At 42.8% G+C, this 15,330-nt stretch overlaps 1 long non-coding RNA gene across 1 annotated transcript in view; it reads right to left on the reverse strand.

The window, feature by feature from the left end:
- The window catches only part of LOC125698361 (uncharacterized), a 99,899-nt gene that overhangs the window by 82,106 nt on the left and 2,463 nt on the right, over positions 1–15,330 (reverse strand). Inside the window, exon 2 of the long non-coding RNA XR_007379164.1 lies at positions 14,303–14,393. This is a non-coding gene — a long non-coding RNA (uncharacterized LOC125698361). The remainder of the gene's footprint in view (positions 1–14,302; positions 14,394–15,330) is intronic.

Raw genomic sequence — 15,330 nt, forward strand, 5'->3', positions numbered from 1 at the left:
CCACCAGCAGTGGCTATAAGGAGAAGGGAAGGGGGAGCTGTGCCTTCCTCAGCTGTACCCACTGCTGGCAGCAGAAGCTGCTGAGCCCTCCACCAAGCCAGCTGAACCTGCTCAGAAACATCAGGCAGGCTTACTTCACAGTGCTAGAAGTGTGTTCTTGGAGAAATTTTCTCTCTAGAATCTGTTAGTGCAGTGTTTATTGGAAGAGAGGGCTGCACGCTTAATTTGTCATAGCTCTAACTCCAGATTGGGTTTCCATGCCATGAATAAAAACAAGAAGCTCCATGCAAGCTCTAGGCAGCTCTTCTCAGTGGCAACCACTAAAGCTCCTACTGCTGCCAGTGTGACTACCACGAGGCAGAATATGATACAACGGAGAGTCCCTCTGCCCCACTTAGTCACCAGCGACTGTGAAAAACAAGGTGACCCCAACACACAACACTCACAGAAGAATGCAGTCTTTTATAGGAAAAGAAAATGCATTTCCATGGGCTTCAAACTTTTTTGGTGTGGTTTTACATACGCAGTTCCCTGCAGGATAATTGATGCTGGGGAAAAGACTGGTTTGCAGCAGGCAGGAAAAATTTAGGCAGTCAAAGCAGCCTCATTTAGCGGGCTAAACCAAAATACCAGGACTTGTATGTAAAACACAAGTGAGAAGAAAGGAAAAACAATGCTATAAAAATCCCAGCAATTGAGCTTAAAGAGAGCTGATAGATAACATCTCCAAGCTACCCTCCCAAGCAGGGCCTGAGCCTTTTTTCATGCTGATTTCTTTCTACTTCAGAGAAACTGAGCACAATGTTTTTGTCAATACCCAGGAAACTTCAAATTCAGGACTACTCATTTAAGAAAACGGGAGCTTCAGAAAGCTGAAGATTAAGATACACTGCCCTCAATAGTCTGCATGGGGAAAAGCAAAAGATTTCCTCGTTTTTATGAAACCTCTCTGTGCTCAGTGACAAAATGCAGTCTCGTGGATGGAGAAATAACTGTCAGAAAGAAGCAATCTTTTGTCCACAAATCAGAAAGTGAATCTGGATCCCTCGATATACAGCTCAGTGCCCTGACCCCAACACCGTTCTCTCACACAGTCACATGTCAAAGTCCATTCTTTGCTGATCCCAAAAAGCCCTCAGACCCTCTGCACTTCCAGTGTTTGAATTCCAGATCACAAGCTGTACTGGTGCCTGGCTTGTCGTGGCTGAACAAGCAGGAGATGCTAACACACCTACAGCTGCACTGCTTGACTGCTCAGTGCCCTCACAAATGGCAGTCTTGACAGTGGTCACTGGAAGTTAACTGCCACATTTAAGTGTCTGTTGCTATTTTTCTGAATAAAAACAATAAGTTTTTAAGACTACGCAGGAGCAGACCAGTGGCATCCTGATACCAGGTAACAGATGTATGGACAACTCACGGGGACATGTTTGGGTCTGTAGTTAAGTTTGTTTCTTTCCTTCATTGGTGAGTATGAGCTAGAAGAACTGGGGGTGCAGAGCTTTCAGCCCTGAAGAAGAATCTCAGGCTGGGATCTGATGCCAACTGACCTGAACAGGACTGCATGGTGACCAGCTCCTGAATCACAAGTCTTTGTGCAGTTCTGGAGTCAAATAATTATCATCTCCAAAACCAGTTCCAGTTCCTCAGTACTGAGAGCCACATCCTTGTGTCTGCCCAAGACACTTTCTGTGCAGGAGAGCAGAAGGAAAGCACCTCTGACACGCCATGGCCTCACACCTGCCCATTCCCAATGTTCTTCTTTCATAGTTACTGATCTTGCAGGAGGCACACATACACTTTGGTGTCAACAGGGACAAACGTGCACATATGAGGAGCTTCTACTACATTTTAGTACCTGTTTTGCTTTGGTTTTTAGAGGTATAAAAAGATAAAAGCTCTGTATGAAAATATTTCTGTGGCAATGAACCCTACATTGGCTTATTGCGGTTCCCAGCAACAACACTGCTATGCTGCTGTGACCAGAAGTAATCCTCAATTAGCACAAGTGTGTTCATTTTTTCCAAAGAAGAGAGAAACAAAAAATTGGACACTGAAGCAAATGAAGTGTCCGGATTCCTGGCCTTTATCACAAAACTACAAATTTCATTTTTTTTCCTGAACTCATTCTATATGTTGGCAGAATATCAGAGAAACATTTTCAATGAATCTTCCTCCCACTTCTCCTCCTCCTCCCCCTTCTTTGGGGCTTTCATTCACTAATCACAACTAAAAAATCCCCAAGGGGAAAAGAGAAAAAAGAAAAAAAAGCACAGTTATTTTTGCCAGTCCAATATCCTTATTATGCCAGTGAACTTTGCTGAAGAATCCAAAACTCAGGCAACTTACGAATACATTTGTAATATTCAACAAAATAATAAATTCAGCACATGACACAGGAAATAATAATCAGATGATCTCAGCCCCAGAAGCATTTCACTGCTGTGGAAATGCCAGGTTGGAGAGTTCATGTGGAAAAGGAAAAGCCTTGTAACTTCTCCAAACATCAGTCATCACTTCCAGATACCTCTAAATATGGCCATTCATTTCACACTGCAGGATATTGTATTGAAAAGCAAGGCAGGGCCAACACAGCACCTTCCACCACTAAATATGTGCTGCACAAACCTTAGCTAAGTGTGTTTTTCCTATTTGGAATAGGGCTCTTTCATTTCTAAAAAAGAAATGCTTCGTGCTTCTCGCAGAGCAAAATATTTATAGCCACATGCAGAAAAATATAAAGAGCTTGAAAAAGCAAACTCGGAGGTATTCCAGGATAGCTCCATGACAAATATAGAATGACTCATCCACCTCTTTCAATGAAAATGTTCATCCTAGATAGATCAAAGGCACTAAGAACACCAAGCCCTTTTTGCTAAACCTGGCAAGAAAGTAAAAAAGTTTTCAATCAGCAGTCACTTAGTGGGAGGTCTGTGAACAAATGAAAGCCATAAGATGCTGGCACATGAAAGAAACCATCCCCTACAGTGCACAATAGGGACAATGTATATAATCTAAGCATAATTTGTGAGGAACAGAAAGTTTGGATGAATATTTTTGCACAGCTCTCCCAGATGCCATATGGATCTGATAGGAGCAGCTATGCTTGATTTTTTGATACAGATTTTCAAAGGTCTTCACACTGCCTATCATTCACATGCTTTCAAAACACAGCTTTGAGGGCTGGGACAATTGCAGCCTGTCATCTCATCGTGGATTCACTTTTGAGGCACTTGCAGCCCTTGCATGGACACCTACCAGCTCGCAATTGGTCCGAATGCATCTCACTGTCAGTGAGCCTCTGCACATTGTTCTGTTTGCCTGCATTTCAATGCTGGAGCTCCCACCTCTCCCCACCACCAAGTGGAGGCAAGCAAAATGTCAAAGCCTCATAAAAATAACGTGCTTGCGGCAGACCCCAGGGCTAAAGCTGTCTTTGCATGGGTGCAGCCACGTGTGGTGCCACCACACATACATGCTGCGTGTTTCTAGGCCTTGGGGGTTCCTTTACAGCGGTGCCATTACCTTAAAGCAAGTGGCTCATCAGAGCTGGAGGGGTCAGGCCAGGAGAAATGCTTGCAGTACTCATTGGTCACTAATGCCCTGTGCCTGTGCTGTGCAGCAGTACTTTGCTGGACAACCACCAACCATTCAGGCCAGGAGGAGCCCACTTCAGGAGGAGCACAGCCAGCTGAAGCCACCTGTGCAGGGATGCAGGGCTGCCTGTCACTTCCAGAGAAGCTGGAATCATTAGCCTGGCACTTCAGAACAAGTGGTGAGGTGTTAACCCCACACCAGCAGTTTTGTCAAAGGCAAAGAATAGCCACTGTGAAAGCTGAACGCAGGCATCCGATTCACACACGAGTGCTGATGTTGAACCCAGCTGCCCAGGCAAGCCCTGCTGCCTCAGCACTGATTTCACACACTATGCGCTCTGGGAGGACGGCAGGACGGGAGTCAGCCTTCCTCAGCAACGATGAAATAGGAATGCACACCCCTGGGCAGAGTGTGTTCCATCCCCAGATGGGGATGGATATTTCTGTGTAGTGAAGCCAAAGTCTCATATTCCCCTCACTGAACACTTTACCTCACTGCTTGTGGGAAATGGGGAGAGCAGGATCGTTCTGCGCAGCTTTCTTTACTTGCCCACTTTCCTTTGTCCTCCCACTTCCCTACTGTTGTTTACCACTTGCAGCAGTGGAGTCAGCAGGCCGGCAGACCTCTTTCCATCCTACAGTGTGGCTCATCCACAGCCAATGAACAACCAGAGGGAGTGGGAGAGAGTAGACTGCCCAAATCACTCCTGGTGAAGGAAGTTCTGCCAGACCACAGCGCAGCACAGCCTGCAGCTCACTCTGTACTGCCACACTAGGAAAATAAGGAAGGAGTGATGCAGCCGTGCATTAACACCAGCCTGACCAAAGCATGGCTACAGTCCAACTGTCTAAATAGTTCATTTTGATAAACACACATCATCTGTGCCGGGATGCTCAAAGCCCCCTGGTGCAGCACTGCTAGCTCCTGCTGCTGAACAGCTTTGGGGAACTTTACACTTCATCATGAGAGCATTGCACTGAAAAAAGCTGAGTTGGAAGTTTTTCAGTTTCAGAGTTTCTTGTCTTGCTAAATTCTTGAAACTGGTTTTAAATACTAACTGTGCGTAATTGCTTACTGCAGAAGGGAAAATCCTGACAGCAATATCCTCCTTATTCATAGAGCATTCACACATTTTACCCAATTCTGAAACTTACTAACCAGGCTTCTGGAAGTGATTTTTTTCCACGACCTTAAACTTCAGCAGTAACAGTTTGCAAATTTTCTGGGTAACAGTTGCCTACAAAGCACTTCAAATTTATAAACTTCTCATACAGTTTCTGACATTTATCATTGCTAAAGTAAATGGAAGCAATGGAATCGGCTATGCATCGTGAGTAATATAATGCAATACTCAAGGACACCCAGAGGAGTACTTCAGAGGCAAAGGAATCTAAATCATACACTCGGTGCTGGGAAACCGTACAGGAAAATGTGCAGCACCATTTCTTGGTTGACTGTAGCTGTCACTGCTCAGTGTTATGCGAGAGCTGAGCACGCTGCCGATGCGCAGGGTTACATAATTGACAGCGGTGATTTACTATTTATGTGAATTAGAAGAGAAAGAAACTGTGGAAAGAATTCCTAATGAGTGATCACAAGTGTTTCCACAGGGCCTGCCACAGCCAGGGCTAAACAGAACCTTACGGCACGGCCGGGAGATGGCTTTGGGCAGACAAAGCGGGGAACGCGCTCGGTCCGCGCAGGGGTTCCCAGGCAGGCAGGCAGCCTGCTGCATCCCAGCCCTCAGCGGTGTACCTCTAAGCCCTTAACACACAGAGCTCCCTCCTTTGCGCCTTCTAACTTCTTTTTGTTGTCCTTCATTGTCTGGTGCAAGTCAAAGATTCTCAGGCACTGAGCAGATGAACTGGGCAGAAACAGGAACTCTGAATGCACATTTATGGACACTACAACACCTGCTGCATCCCGCGGGTCACTGGGCAGCAATTCAACTTGTCTTTGGCAGGTGTGTGGCTTACACACATCCTACAAAGCGTGGCTGCCTCCTCCTTTGTGAGCACAGGGTTTGTCTGGATTGAACATGAGAGCTGCAAGCACACAGCCGCATGGTTCCTGTAGCTACACTGCACGATGCCCCACTGACACGCACAGATCAGCGCAGAACGTCTGCTGCAGATCAGATCTGACCAGCTGGGAGAGGGGCTGCATGCTCTGTGTCAATGGAACACCTCCACCTGGAAATCCCAGCCAAAGAAGAAATAATGTGGTAGTATGGAAGTTTTGTACATATATATATTCTTCTGCACTCACTGCTTCTTACATGGAAATATACAGAATTTTTTAGTAATTGTAACTGTACTCAGATTAAACTTCAGAACTTCTTTTTTTTCCTTACATTTTTTCCTTTGCTCTGTGTTTTAATCTCCTCTGCCTTCTCCTTCTTTTCCTCTTTTTGCTTCTTCCTCCAGTCCCACTGAAGATAAACACAAGATCACGGTGTAAGAAATAACTCTCCCTTTCCATTCCTCTATTTCTCCTCCAAGCATCTGCAAATTCTATTAGCTGAAATGATGTGGGACACTGGGATGGATGGGGGCAGACGGAGAGGCGCAGACAGACAGACTGCCTGGTAGCGTCTGGTAGCCTGGCACTTGCTGGCTGCTTGGTACAGAGCTGCATCTTCCTGGGGAGGAGCTTTATCATTATCATCAGTACAAACCCTAATTGCATTACAGAAATTGTAAGATGAAAATGAAAGTTTAAATTACTTCAGTATTTATCTTCATTTGTATATATTTGGCTGTTAACAAGATGCACACACACACAATACCAACTCCAGCCAATGGGGAGAATTTATGATGGAGGAAGCAATACAAACTGAAGAACAGTCAGCTGAGTGCTCTGCGGCCCTCAGCACCTTACTGAAGGCATTTTGTGGTGAGGGAAGCACCGCTCACCCACTGCTGAAGCTCAGTGCCTTTGTGCCAATACAACAACCTGCAGGACCATGGGGTAATCACTGTCACAATTGCAGGAGAAATGTTTGAAAGGAATTAGGTAAGAACAGTCCAGTGGCTCAGTGTGCAAAGCAAACAAGTTTTGAAAGTGTACTGATCTATTTTAAGGTTATGGCCTTTAAGACAATCTCATGACTTGGACGGCATTTTTGCTTTTTGAAAGCTAGCAGCTGCATACGTAATGTAACTCTCCACAATTATTTCCTTAAAATCTTTGCAGAAAACGTGTGACAGAGAGCAAACAAGCAAGCAAGACTCACATACAGCATGACTGCCTCGTGCTTCCCTGTTCTGTAGGTTTTATGGCATAAGCACATTTATACGTAAAGCCAGCAATGCTTTATTAGATAACCAATAACACATCACACTGCAGCTAGTAAATAGATCTATCCCAAGAAAATACATAATGTAGGGAGATTGGGTCTGGCTGGCATCATTATTTACACACAAGACTGCATGGAATCTTTGCTTCTAAATAAAGCTGTGCCTGGCTGAGGCGGGTGGGTCAGATGGGAACTTCCCAGGCAGGATGAATGTGCCAACACTCAGACAATGTTCAGGTCATTTCCCCAGCTATGCAGCCTGATGCTCCCAGAAATGAACTGAGATGAGTGCATGCAGTCTGTACCCTAATCAATATCATTAATTCATCTGTAAGGAAGGAAAGAGCAGAGGATCTGCTCTCTCCTAACTCTGCTGATGAGCAGAGTGGTCAGTTGGTCTCTGCCTGCAGACTGAACAAAGCAGCAGTGCATGGCCCCCAGCAGCCAGAGAGATTCAATGGGGAAAATCCTGACAGAGCCCTTGGTCATGAAGGATTCAAATATGGAAGACTTCAGATTTCCTGTTTTCTTCTAAGGATCAGAGATCTGTGATCAGCTGGTGTCTTCCTAAAGAACAGAACTGTCACCAAGCTGCTCGTGCTGCTCCTTTCCCTCTGGGGACAGTCCCATCACAGGGCACACAGCATCGCAGGAGAGGGCAGGGGGCCATTTTGAGATACCTGCTGTGAATGAGACAACAAAACTTGGCAGCTGCTGAAGAACATGGAGTCATGGAGAGCTGGGGATGCACTGATATATGGTGCTAGATGCAGTGCAGTGAGATGCAGGAATTAGGTGTGCCTTGATGTCAGAAGGCTTGTTTTCGTATATACATATGTGTGTAATTGCACACACAGAAATGCACAGTTACCTACACAGCAAGTTCATGGAAATGTCGTTAGACTCTGAAGAGCTTGAAAATACTTCAGGAAAGCATTAAAAGGAGGTGATATCCTAGAAATATAACACAGAAGTCTAGGCTCTGTTGTCCCTAATTTCCAAAACACTGATCCCTGAAAGACACACGCACTTTAGAAAACAAAATACCATTAAAAGATCAAAGATCCTTCTGGGGTGCATTCTCAGCACTCTTCAAAGCCTTATGTCCCCTCTCTTGCCCCTTGTAAACTGATTAACTTCAGTGGGATGAATCAGCTCACACAATCAGCAAAATCATGCAGTGAAAATAAGCAACCGTACGCGTTAACTTAGGGCAGAGCAAAACCAAGATCCTTCTATTTTCCTCTGCTTGATTGAACCACTGGGATTTACACCAGTTCTCATCTTCAACTGGTATTTAATCTGTTACCAGGCAGCTTTTTCTGAAATCATTTTGCACATGGATCAGAGGCAACCCCCTTTCCCTGAATTAAAAAGTAAATGAGAGCACCATCTGGCCACTCCTCGTCTGATTCAGCCCCAGCGCCTGCGGTGGTATTCCAAAATGTGAGGAATGCTCACCCAGTAGACTCGATTCACATCCTCCCTCCTATTGACTAAAGCTGCTCTGTCCCCTTCTGGGCTGCTTTATATAAGAAGTTGGTGGGAAGACGAGGGCTCTGAAACCTTAACCATCTTCAAATGTGCGTGTGTGTGGTCTGAGCAGGCAGCTTATGCAATGAGAAATGGGAAGCCACTAAAATGATTCTGCTTCTAAATATTTTGACCTTTATTGACATTTATAAGTAGCAGGCAGCTTAATTACCAATTAAAGGAAGTTATTAGCTACAAAAGGAGCCTGTTCTTTTTTTCTTTTACGGCTCCTTTCCCAAACCAGTGCTACTCAGATGAGATTTCTGTGGCAGGACAAGGCAAGGGAGCCCAGGAGACCTCAATTGCTCTACAGCTAACCTACACAGCAGCCGATAGAGAACTCAAAGAGCTTTCATAAAGCGGACGCTCCAGAGAAAGCACATTCAGAACAACACACCCTCTGCTTCTGCTGGTATCACCGCCTTGTATTACAGCACTCCCATGGTTTTCTAAATGGAACTGCTTGGTGGGCATTACTGCTGGCTTGTTTGCTTTCATGCACACTCAGAAACAAGGCCTCATCCTATTCAAATTATTGATTTTAAGTGGGTTGGTTTGAGGTTGGTTTTTTTTTTAATACACAATACGCATTCAGAGGATGGCCTGAGGAGCTGAGAATATACATGAATGGACCACTAACCCTGATGCAAACTGTTAAAACAACTGCAAGTTCCACCCCAAAGATGGCTGCATTCCTGCAGCAGACAAAACAGTTCCTTTAAGCCACCCAGTCTCCAAATTTGCCACCAGGACTGCATTGGTAGGAGCTTTGTACACGTGTATGGCCCCACTCCTCTAACATGATTGCTGGGTAATGGCACTTACAAAAATATCTTGATTAGAAAGTATTTATTAAATATATTTATTAGAATAACCAGTGTTCTCCCATAATTTTAGAACACCTTTTAATAAATACAAATGAGGAGAAGAGTATACCCAAATTTCAGTAGTGAGTGCTCTAATATCTGAAACATGTGATCGCTATGATGCTTTTTCATCTAACCCTGTTCTAACCTGAATTAAAAATCAGTGACAAAATAACTGCCCAACTCTGACCACTCATTATTTTCCACTATGTAATGCAAATCAGTGCTGTTTGAAGAGTCTCTGTATAAGAAGGGAAGATCGGTACATACAGAAAATGCAAAGAAAGACACCTAAAGCATTTTGTCCTCAGTGGATGAAGAATCCCCAGTGGATGCAGTTCCCCAGTGACAAGGAAAGTAGCTGCATGGTCCACAACGCATTTTAGGTATATCAAACCAAGAACTAATGGAAGTTCCAGCACTCTCCTAGGCACAATATTCCAGCTTTTCACCAGTGCTACTCCTGCTTATATCAAAAGAAGTCCCGTGATACCTTCTGCTGACCTCAGTGTCCAATTTTCCAGCATACTTCTGGACTCTCTCAAGCAAGGCATTTAACACTATTTTTCCATTCCCTGTGCTTTCTCCCAGATCCTCCTGTATTGTTTTGTTTTTTTCTTTGTCTGTATTATTTACACTTCCTAAACTAAGTTGGTAATTCAACTACAGTTTCATACAGAAAAAAATTATTAATTGCAGCCTATTTGAAACTAAGATTTTGATCCTGCAGTCACTAAAGTCAAAGGCAACAAGGGCATTCTGTTCAGTGGGAATAGAACAAACCCAGTTCCTGATCAGTGTGTTTTTAATCAGGGAGCCTTCACATTTAAAAAGGAAATAATTTGCATCATATTAGTATTCATTGTCCACCTACACAGGATGGGAAGTTTACTGAACAAAAAGGTTAAGTGTGTCGGTGCCAAAAAGGTTTGCTCGTTGCTCAGTCAGTCACAGCAATGAAAGCATCTCAGCTGTACCTGTTCCAGGAAATTACATCAAAAACCCCTGCACACACGGCTCAGGGGAGTCAGACCTGTTTCTTATGGCACATGAAAGGTCAACTGAGATCACTGTGTGCATTATTTCATCTCAAGAAGAGTCCAAGTGCACCAAAACCAAAAATAAAGCTCAATGAAAGAAGGTAGCAGAAGGGAAGTTGCTGCAGGCTGCCTGATATGGCTTACTCGAGTCTGTCACTTCAGGTCAGCAGGGAAATGTCCTCCAGCAAATTGTTTACCAGGGGACTGGTAAAGCGATACAAGAGTTCTTTGTGCGTGGTACAGGAAGGCACGTGGTGCTCACGGTGCAGGACAGCTCTGTCCAGCCTGGGGGTCACAGAACCAGCTGGATTTGGGGTCATTGTAACGAGAGGCAGAAAAGGCTTAGTGTCAGAAGCAAGCCGTTTGCTGCAGAGCCATAACCTGCTTCAGTGGCAAACCATAGGCACTTACAGTTTGAAAAAGACCACAAAGCACTTAGTTAGGTGTTTTCTTACAAGATGAAGTTTGTACAAGGTTTCTTCCTATAACATTTTATCTAATATTAGATAGTACGTCTGATTAAAGACTGAGATTAGATTTCAAAGTGGAAAGCACCTTATGGTGCATCATTTCACTGACGTTTTGAGGCAGTTCAGGACAACAGCACGTCACACACCAAAAAGCCTGTGTCTTCCAGGAAGATGTCTCACCCCTGATCATCTTTCTCCTCTGGCAGCTATTCTGGCAGCTCCTCCCTTGCCGGCTATTGCAGGAGGGATAGAATGGGATCTTAAGTCCTGTGTGAACTTGTGGTTGTCAAATGTCTGAGCAGAAATTCTACTCAAAGCTATTTTTTAAAGTATTAGTAACAAACCAAGCTTATGCAAACATCAGCCACGGAAGCTGCTGATGTGAAGACGTGGAAGAGCGGATCAAATCCAAGCTTGCAACAGCAAACAGGTATCAGTAGGATAGAAACATCTGCCTGAACTTTGATGCCCTTGAACAACTCATTAAATCACATCATCCTACATATACACCTTGATAGCAGTCAGACAGCAGTAACGTCCTTGGAAATCGGGCAGTGGGCTCTGGGAGGAAGGAAGTAGCTGGTACATGCAGTAAATCAAATGCAAAGAAAAAAAGAAAAGGAAAATAAATTTGAAAAAAATAAAAATCACAGTTCTGCTGCAGAATCATTCCATTCAGCCTGGCTACAAACACAGGCAGCTACAAACCGATCATTCATCTCCAACATAAACATAGATCTGGTTAGACTAGCAGTAACATAGGTTGAGATTTTTAGTAGATGACATAAATAAATGTATTTTTATATTTCCTGACCACATTAAGCTTGAAATCAGAGTTCTAAACTGCGAGCCACATACTATAAGACTTCTAATAGCCAATAAATTCCGAGAGTCACAGTGAAGCAATGTTTTCTCCTTAATGGTACATTTTGCTGTGGTGTATATAAATACAAGGGGACTTGTTTTTTTATGGATTTGAGATTTTATGTTGCTGAACATGATCATTCAAACAAGGTTAAAGTTCTTTTAGAAGGACAGCAAGATGGAAACCACTTCAGAAGGCACGATGTCAGGTTCCAAATATTATTTCTACATGGAAAGACATTAGTAAGAGATGGGGGAGGGCTGGGGAAAACTACTTTCTCCCCAGAAGGCACAATTCAGGAGAGCAAAAGCATAGCTAAAACATCCCAGCCCAACATCACCTCTGTGTTCCTCAGTTCCTATCCCACTCTTATACATTAAGAACGCATTGAGCTCTTACCCTGCCCAGTGCATCCACTCCCTATTTGTAAAGCAGGGATTATAGTGCCAGAATTCCTTTAGCTGGTGCCAAAGGAATGAATGAGTTCAGAGAGTTACCAGTAATACTCAGTGCTAAAATACTTAAACTCTAAAGGTCATTTTTCATCTCAAAGTCTTACAACACTATAAAGTGGAGATCACGATAACTGAACACAGCAGATGTAATAACTTTTGCAGATTCACCAAACGTGTCAGTAGCAAAATCAGAAGTGATTCTCAGGTTGGCCACAACCCTTAAAAGTTACCTTAAGCTTCCAGACCCATCAAAGATGACAGCTGATAACCAGTAGTCAGATTTTAACAAGCAGCAGCAGCTTGCTGGATTACAAGGCTGCATTTCAGCATGGCAATGCTAAGCAAACCCTGGCAGAAGAACAACACAACATTCCACGGACTTTGAAGGCAAGTCCCTCAATATGGGACAAAGTTGTTTAGCTTTTGGATCTACCACTTTCAGCAGATCTCTCACAAAGAGACATGTTCCCAGTGGGGGAGCAATAAAGACAGTCAGCGTGTACTGGCTCTACTGCCTGTTATTGACTGAAAGTTGTTGGAATAGCCAAGAAGAAAATATCTGAGCGCTGATGTCACTTTGATACAATTGCTTTGGAGGCTGTTCAGTTTTCCTTGGGGCGCCTATTCATTTTTAGAGACTCACTGATCTTTGTCTGATGGCTGAAGTTTTATGACCAGAAAGAAATGAAGATGGCAGCTAAGAGCTTCAGTTCACAATGAGAGAAATAATCCTTTTAAGGGAGAATTCCTCATTCCTAGCTCAGTTTAAGAACTAGCAGTTGGGACTGAGTAGATGGAATGTACCAGCAGAATAAATTTTAAAACACCAAGTACTTTCAAATGCAAATTAGCTGTAGAATGACAAATAAAACAAAAATAATAATAACTTCCCCACCCACCTACGTTAAGGTTGAAAAGTCAAGTATTCGCAGGCTGGAAACTCCAGAATTAAGGTTGCCTTGTGCAGCCCTAATTCACTACTCCTGTGTGATACAATTAAAATATACTTCCCCCATGGCCTCACCCCTTCAGTGGGCAGGATGAACAGAGCTATTCAGGATTTCTTTTTTTTACCTTTTGGAATCAATGTGTGGCCTTGGTTTTATTTATAGCATGCAGTTTAAACTCTGCACTGAATACAGGATTATTCATTTCCTGGTGGGTTTTAATATAACGCTTATCAAGAAGTCCTCGCTGCAAAAACAAACATGTCTCATGACAAAACCCCTGCCAACAAGGCAGGATGGTAGCATGGGTCCCTTCAGCAGAAGAGCTTAATCAGAATCAGAGGACCCACAAGACTGTTTTGATTATTATGAGATCATCTGAATGCAATATAGTGAATAATATATTCTTGTTTTTAGCAAACCCCATTTTCTGAGAGAGAGCTCCAAAACTTCCACTGCCACGAGTTTTGTGTTTGAGAAACCATGTGTTTCCTTTCAGGGTCATCCACAGCATTTCCAAACCTCATTTTCTGTGGTTTACAGCATTTCCTTCTAAGATCTCTCTTCAAAAGACAAGCAAGGCCTAGTCTGGGGCTAAGCAATGAAAACTGCAGGGCTAGAATATAATCGTTCATAGCTTACATGAATTTGGAAATTCACTTTTAAATTTGTAATTTAAAGGAAAACTAAAATCAATCCCTGCTTTTATTTACATACTCTCTCATTTAGAAGTGTAATTGTAGGTTGATTATGTATATACACCTAAAACCAAAAAGCAATCATGTCTGCAACCAAAAATACTGGAACAACTCTGTAGGACTGGTTGAACAAAACAATACTCATGCTTTGAGTTGTTTTGTTTTTCCAGCAGTTAATCATGCATCAGCAAAGTTTTAAAGAAATAATTCGGAGGCTATATAATCACTCTTCTTGCAGACAAGACAACTCACACCCAACCTTTTGATTTGGATCTAAGCTACAAATCAAGTAACTCTTATTTAGAAGTTACCTCTACAGAAAAAAAAAAAAAAGTTACTTCAAGTTCCATCAGTATGAAAACCTTTCCAGAGATACGAATTTCAAGTTCATGCAAGCCTGCAATCCCACCTGCACAACCTCTCTTTCAGATAAATCAGTTCATGATTCCCTGTGTCATACTGCTTGTTTTACATCACACTCTTAAAGAAAAGAGCAGATGTTAGAAATATTTAAGAAAAAAAAAATGACTTACTGATCTGACAGCCATCGGGATCTCTTTTGGTTCACACTGCTTATCTCAAGCTGTTCCTCACTGAAACTCTTCAGAGAAGAGGATCTGACAGCTGAAAGAAAAATGCACAAAGCTTACAGTTTATACCCACAAGACTGGAAATTTGGCATGTCTGGAGGCTTTAGCATTATTATTATTACAAATACATTCTGGAATTTGTATTTTTGGCATAAGATTCGTTGTAGAGAATGTAGCTTTTTTTTGTTTTTAATGTGTTAAGTTAGCTTGGATTACTTCAAATTCAAGTACTTCAGCAATGACCACAAATAACATCCTTTTTTGATTTGATGTAGCAAAAAGAAAGCTAACAAACATGACTTCAGATATCACTTAGCTACAACTTTCAAAACATCACCTTTATTATCTTAGAACGCAGCAACCTGAAAAACTGGCCCTCCTACAACCCGAGCTTGGTCAAGACAGACTTGTTAGTTATAGTTTCCTTTAATGAAAAACTATTTTAAAGTCAAAAAAGTTTAAAAAAAAAAATAAATAATGATCTCAAACCAGAGCTCTTAGTGTCCTGTTGCTTTTTTAAGAAGAACGTGCTTAATTCAATATGTAAGTTGTATGCCTGTGACATTCCCCCATTTCAATGCAAGGCCTCTGATTTATAAAGGCAGAAGTTGATGCTACACTCTCAATTGCCAGTGCATCCTCCCACCCACAACTACTCTTCAGCAGTGTCAGTTCTACACCTCCAATGTTGTAACAGCATCAGGGAGCTCCCACTGCAGACACAGGCCTTGCTAAGTGTTGTATAAACACAGCCAGGAGATTTAAATTACCACATGCTCAAAGAGATTGATGGAACTATTTCGCTGTTCTAGCAGGAGGATCACAAGGCATTTCACAGTTAGGTCTCTCTGGAAGGAAGGCTGTATTTCAGCTTTATTTTATGGATGGCTGAGTATAGCAGCACAACACAACAAGTTATGCTTTCTCTCTGAAAGTGGACACACACTAAACTGAAAGCTTGCTGAGGTTCC

This window comes from Lagopus muta, chromosome 10 (assembly GCF_023343835.1).
Source record: "Lagopus muta isolate bLagMut1 chromosome 10, bLagMut1 primary, whole genome shotgun sequence".
NCBI lineage: Eukaryota > Metazoa > Chordata > Aves > Galliformes > Phasianidae > Lagopus > Lagopus muta.